The sequence below is a fragment of the Micromys minutus genome (assembly GCF_963924665.1).
Source record: "Micromys minutus genome assembly, chromosome: 18".
In the NCBI taxonomy this organism is placed as follows: domain Eukaryota; kingdom Metazoa; phylum Chordata; class Mammalia; order Rodentia; family Muridae; genus Micromys; species Micromys minutus.
The window spans coordinates 385,358-391,361 of NC_137953.1; the positions used below are offsets into that span (position 1 = coordinate 385,358).

The 6,004-nt window shown below is 43.1% G+C and overlaps 1 pseudogene across 1 annotated transcript; it reads right to left on the reverse strand.

Annotated features, from left to right (window-relative positions):
* Nucleotides 1-231: 231 nt before the first annotated feature.
* LOC308432813 (protein SERAC1-like) lies at nt 232-2,164 on the reverse strand (annotated as a pseudogene). The gene has a single exon. The product of its transcript is annotated as a protein SERAC1-like (transcript).
* Nucleotides 2,165-6,004: the final 3,840 nt, after the last annotated feature.

A 6,004-nucleotide genomic window follows, 5' to 3' on the forward strand; every position in this document is an offset into this window, starting at 1 on the left:
CAACAGCAGCTCTGCTCCCTACCCTAAGTTCCCGCACAAAGGAGTTTCTTTTAACCCTTCCTGTGACCTCCAGGTCTATTCGGGCCTTTCCCAGTGCTTTCTTAAAGAGCTGCACTCTGCTGTGTGCAGCCCACAGGCGGTGAGTGCACAGGACTTTGTAGAGCTTAGCAGGAGATAGAGAATGCCGATGCTTGCACTGTATTCACACAAAAAGATGGAAGAAAGTAGCTGTCAGTTTTCAAGATCTCTGGCTAAAGTTTCGCAGATGAACTGTAGAGTATGTTGGTACAAAAACGCATTCTTTGTCTTCGGCTTGCAAATGTTTTAGTAGATGACATCCACAAGAATTAAATCCCCAGAACCTAAATCTGCTGACTCCACAGGAACTATGTGCAGTTTGATCATGCTGCTGATAAATGTTGGTTATGTTTCTACAAAGTTCAGCACCTGGAAGTTTTTGCCTTTTGCAAACTCCAGAAAGTCATTCTGTGGCAGTGCAGGAGAGCCCTTGCTGAGTTCTTTGACTTCCAGAGAGGGAAAGAGACAATATGGAACATTAACAGAGTATTCAGCCAAACGTGATCCGTGGTGAGGAACACTGTAAAAAATTATTCCTCTGGTATTGTTTATAACAGTGCTTACTTAGTTCTGGCTTCTTAGAGGCTTCCAATAGCATCTTCTTGACAAGAAGACTTCCCATGCTGTGTGAGATCCATATCATTGGCCTATCCCTAACACCAGCAGCTCTGAGCTTGCTGAGAAGTTCATTGCTTTTGAATGCAATGGGCTTTCTTGCCCTCCAGTTGCTGAGGCTCTTGTCACACTCCACAGATATAATTCAAAGTGCAGGACAGTCCTTTGCTAGCCATGTCTTGGGCCAGCATGTAGTGTACCTGTCTTCATTTACCAAAGCATTTTCAGTCAGAATCTGCTGGCTGTCATGTTGGTGCCTGGTTTTAAATACTGTTTCCATAGGCCATGAATAAAAAGGACATTGGCTTTAATGGGTTGACTTGTCCAACACTGGGAATGGAGCATATATACTCCATCCTGGCATTTCTCACCCAGTTTCTCAGGTCCAGGTTAGCCAGGGTTCTGACAGCATGGGAAGCCTCCATAATGTGGCAGGATTTCAAGGTTTTTGCCATAAGAGAGACCCAGCCTGGGTGGACTATAGCAGAGGGAAGATGCTCATTCAAAGCCATGTTTCCAATGATCCTCATGACATTTCTCTGTATTTTGGGGAAGTCCTTGTGAAGCTGATTGAGCCTCTGCAGGAGTTACAAGCCCCTGCCTGCTTCAGTGTGGTCACAGTGTAAGGGTATCCCCAAATGCTTTACTATGGCTTCTAAACAGAACATTTTCACTGTGGCTGAGGGAACTTTACCAAAGCTTTCTGAGTAAGGAAGTCCATTTTCTCCAAGACACTATAGACCTCCCTTCTGTGCGGCCAGTCTCTGCTTTCACTAAGAGCCAAGGATGTAAAATACTGAAGACATCAAGGTCTGTCTGAGGTAAAGAAGCCAGCAAATGCCTGAGTTCCTCTTTGGTGGAGGAGTCTTCTTTTAAAGACAGCAAATGAGGGGGTGGGGGGAAAAGATCACTTTCTTTGCTTCATGCCAAACCAATAAGGGTCTTCCGGTCTCAGGCGAGAGCAATTATGTCCGTACTGGTTGTCATGCCAGTGGTGAGCCTTGGAAATTTCCTGCACAGCCTCTAGCCATGCAGCTAGATTATCCTCCTGGCTCTTCCTCAGGAGAAGCCACACCTCACAGTCATGGTCTTCTATGTCAACTGTACTGAAGGAGTCAGCAAATGAGCTCTATAGTACCTTGGCTGCCTCTGCCAACTCTTTCCTTACTGCTCTGTGAAGTTCTTTTCCTGTGTGCCAAACAATCCCATGGTTATCTAACCTGTCTACAGGAGCTTTGTGCACATAGATGTAAGACTTAATTTTTTTTCTCTTTCTACCATCTGAATGTCCAACATAAAAGACTTTTTCAGGAACAGCACTTCGTAAATAATAAATAAAGAACCCCCTACAATGAGGAATCCAGCAAGTCTTATTATATTTCGAATATTCCTCCAGGATGTGTGACTTTTGATCAGGGAGCAAAGGTTTCTATCCTTCTGAGCAGATGACACAGTAGACAGCAAGGGACATCTTGCCAGTGCAAGGACTCTGGTAGCGCGGACCGCTCACAGGGGACTCAGCCCCTCTGCCACCAGCTGTTGAGAATTCTTATTTATTATTTTATGATAAATTTTATTAAGTATTATCTGTGAACCTTTCACAATGGCTTCTGATTTTTTTAATTTATATATTTTACATGTTGGAGTGTTTTGCCTTGTTGTATAACAGACTTTTCCAGGGGAGATGCAACATACAGATCTACTCAGCCCAGTAGGGAGCCCATGATAGAGCAAAGTACAGAGACCACCAAAGTCCAACTTGGTGAGCCAATGGGTTTTACTGGGATTACTTACAGGAGTATGGGTGAGAGGTTACTTACAGGAACAGAAATGACTCAGAGTCAGCTGCCTCAGCAAAACCTACTTCAGTATGAGTGACAGCTCACAAAAGCTGAGAACCTGGAGCACACTGCGCAGCCTGCAGGCAGTTAAACAGGTTGGAAAAGTGTCCCTTCCAGGTGGCTCAGCTTGCCTGAGCCTTTTCTAAGCAGCTTGACTGGTATTTCCTTCTTCAGCTCATTTTGACTGGACTCTGCTCCCTCCAGGCAGCTGTGCTTGTGTCTGAGAGACTCTTTGCAGCTTATCTAAGAGTGACTCTTCACTCTTCCTGCAGGATGGAATATTTTAATCTTGGAGGGAACCATTATACAACATGCCTACATATATGTAGATACACCACATGAGTCCCAAGGACTTATGAAGAGGATGCTGGGTCACCTGGGTTTATAGTTAAAAAATGGTTTTGAGCTTCCATGCAGGTTCTTGGAACCAAACACAGGCCCTCTGCAAGAGTACTGATTTTAACTGCTGTACTGTTTCTCCAGCTCCCTGGTCTTATAATTCTTCCCCCTTGTTTTTTTGCCATAATAAGTTATATTGATCGACTCTGGATATTAAGTTAACATTGCTTTTCTGGGCTGGTGATCATGCATTTTACCCTTTTGATACATTGTTAAATTCAAATTGTTAAAATTTGCATCTACACTCATGATGTCAGTTTTGGAATCAAGATAATATTTGTCCCATAAATTTAGCTGAAAAGCACTCTTTGTTCTTCTGACATACAAAAGTCTCTGCAGGACAGCTACATCATGGTTCTTGTTGTTTAAATGTTTTCTCTGTGGAAAAAAATGTTTGCGAGCCTACAACAAACAACATGGTTATTTTAAATGGACAAACAGTCTGAACAGACCCTTCATAAAAGACATTGTTTGAATGGCCAATAGAAACACAACAAATCATTAACTTTTACCTCCAAGGAAACATGAGAATGTATGCACATACCTACAAGCTTGGAGTTAAGTGTTGACAGAACCTAGTTGGGAGGCTGTTGTGTAACTGACCAGAATTCTCAGACAAAACTGGTAAGGATGCAAAATGACAGCTTAGGAACATAGTAGGATGGCATCTTATTCAGTTAGCCATGTTTTACCATGCCACTCAGCTGTCCCATATTTACAAGTGTACCCACAAGAGTAGATATAACTTTAATTTGCCAGATGTAATTGTCCTCATAGAGGCTAACTGCTGAATAAACTCATCCTTTCTAGCCCTTTTCTGAACTCTATATGGTTGGTTCAACTCAGCTGTTCTGGCCCAAACTCTTCAAACTGACTGATTCAAACTGGTTTCTCTCAGCTTTGGACTGAATTACTCTGCTTGGCCTCAAACTAACTCTTGCAATCTGTTCTAATCCTCTGACTCCTTCTCCGTCTCTGGTTCATTGTGTCTTCACCTACATCCATCTTGTTCTCTCTGCAACCTATGTCTGTAAAACTCTCCCATTAAAAACTTCCTTTGAACTGAACTCAAACAAACTCCACTGCATTACCTGAACTGAGCGGAACTGCTTTTCACTCCTGACTCACTCTGCACTGTTCTTAAGCAGCCTCTCTTTCCTATCTCTATCTATTCTTGTGAGTGTTGGGCATATCCTATCTCTGACTCATTCTGTCAAACCTTTCTCTGATTCATCACTTCATCTGCCCCCACAATTAGACATCACTTTCAAACATAACTACTTCCTTCTACAAATGAACTTTACCTCCATTGTTTGGGATTAAAGGTGTGTATTAATGGCTGGAATACAGACAGCCAGAGGGATTAAAGGTGTATTATTCCAACTGTATCACAAAGACCTAAAAGGTCTTTGGATATTCTCCTTTGCCATAGCAGCCATGTTGCTGGATTAAAAATCCTCTACATACAAGGAACATAATTGCACATCCACAACAGCACTGTTTATAGTAGTTCCTATGGTGGTGTGACTGAGAAATGTGCCCCATAGGCTTAGGTATTTGAACACGTGGTCTCCAGTTGGTGAGGTTGTGTGTGAAGGTTACAGAGCCTATGAGAAGTAGAGCCTTGTTGGAGGATGCCCATCACTAGAGGTAGGTGTCAAGGGTTGTTAGATTGACTTGTTTTATTTCCTGTTCTCTCTGTAGGCTTCCTTGTGTGAATGAAATGTGATTTTTGTTTCTAGAGTATTGAGGCTGACTTCAGGCCTGCCTCCCCCTTCCACTCCTTGATGGACTGTATCTATTCTGAAATTATAAAATAAAATATACCCCCTTTCTCTTCTAAATATGTTTGTTCATATCATAGAAACAGAAAAGGAACGAATACAGCCCCTAATTGAAAATACTCATTATGTCTACCTGTGTGTGTGTATGTGTGTGTGTGTGTGTGTGTGTGTGTTTGTGTGTGTGTGTGTAACATAAATCACAAATGGTAGTATATCCATACTATGGAGTATTACTACTAAAAGGAAAGAAACATTAATTCATACAATGGCATGGATGATTTTAAAAACAGTATGCTAAGGTAAAGAAGTCATACCAAAGATTATTTGCTATATGATCCTATTTATATAAAGTTCTAGAAGCAGCAAAAGCATCTTGGCAGAAAGCAGAGCAGTGGCCACTGGGGAAAGAGTCACCAGCTACAGAGGAGTGTAAAGGTGGTGGACAGTTTCCTTGATGGAGGGCCTGACATAAGACAAAGGACTGGCAATGGCAGGCTTGGAGCCAGAGCTGAATCTGTCACCATATCATTGCCCAAGAAGTTCTCCTCTTACTCAGTGTGCCCATGGGTTCTTTAAACATCTCAGTTTCTTTCTCTAGTAACTAGATTTAATGGGTGCTGTGGGGTGGCACCAAGTTGTCCTCAAAGTCCAAAGTGCTTGCTCTATCCAGCTGCCTAGATGGCCGATACCCAATTCTTCCTGGGAATTGTCCTCTGTTGCAGAAAGCTACTCCCTTAAAGATGTTAAAAATGCTGGGAGAAGGGCCTACAGTGGGACAGCTAGGAGCTAGTGCCAGCCCCATCAGGAATGGGAGAAGGCTTGATGGCACAGGACATCACAATGCAGATTCCTTGGGGACCAAAGCCTGTCACCTCACAGCAGTCAAGAAGTAGAGAAACAGAAACAGGCTGGGGACCTAATCTCTGTCAAGAGTCAGCCTCTCAATCACCTAACTTCCTCCCACTAGGTGGTTCCACCACTTCTCCTGAACACTCAGGTCACAGACCAGGCTTTCAGCACATGGTCCTTTGAGAAACAATTCATATCCAAAATATAGCAGCCCTTGCCTGAGGACATTTCTTCTTAGGCAGTTCAAGGCAAATTACCACCTCATATAGATTCACATTCCCCTCAGGTGACATTGATTCTCCATGCAGGAAGGTTACAAAAGACTTGAAGCCTCACCCTGTGAGGGGAAACCCTGCCATTCCCAGCTCTGCCCCATCTACCTTTATCCTTTACTCTCAACAGGCTCTCCAAAGCCCTCAGATCTCCTGCTCTGTCTTT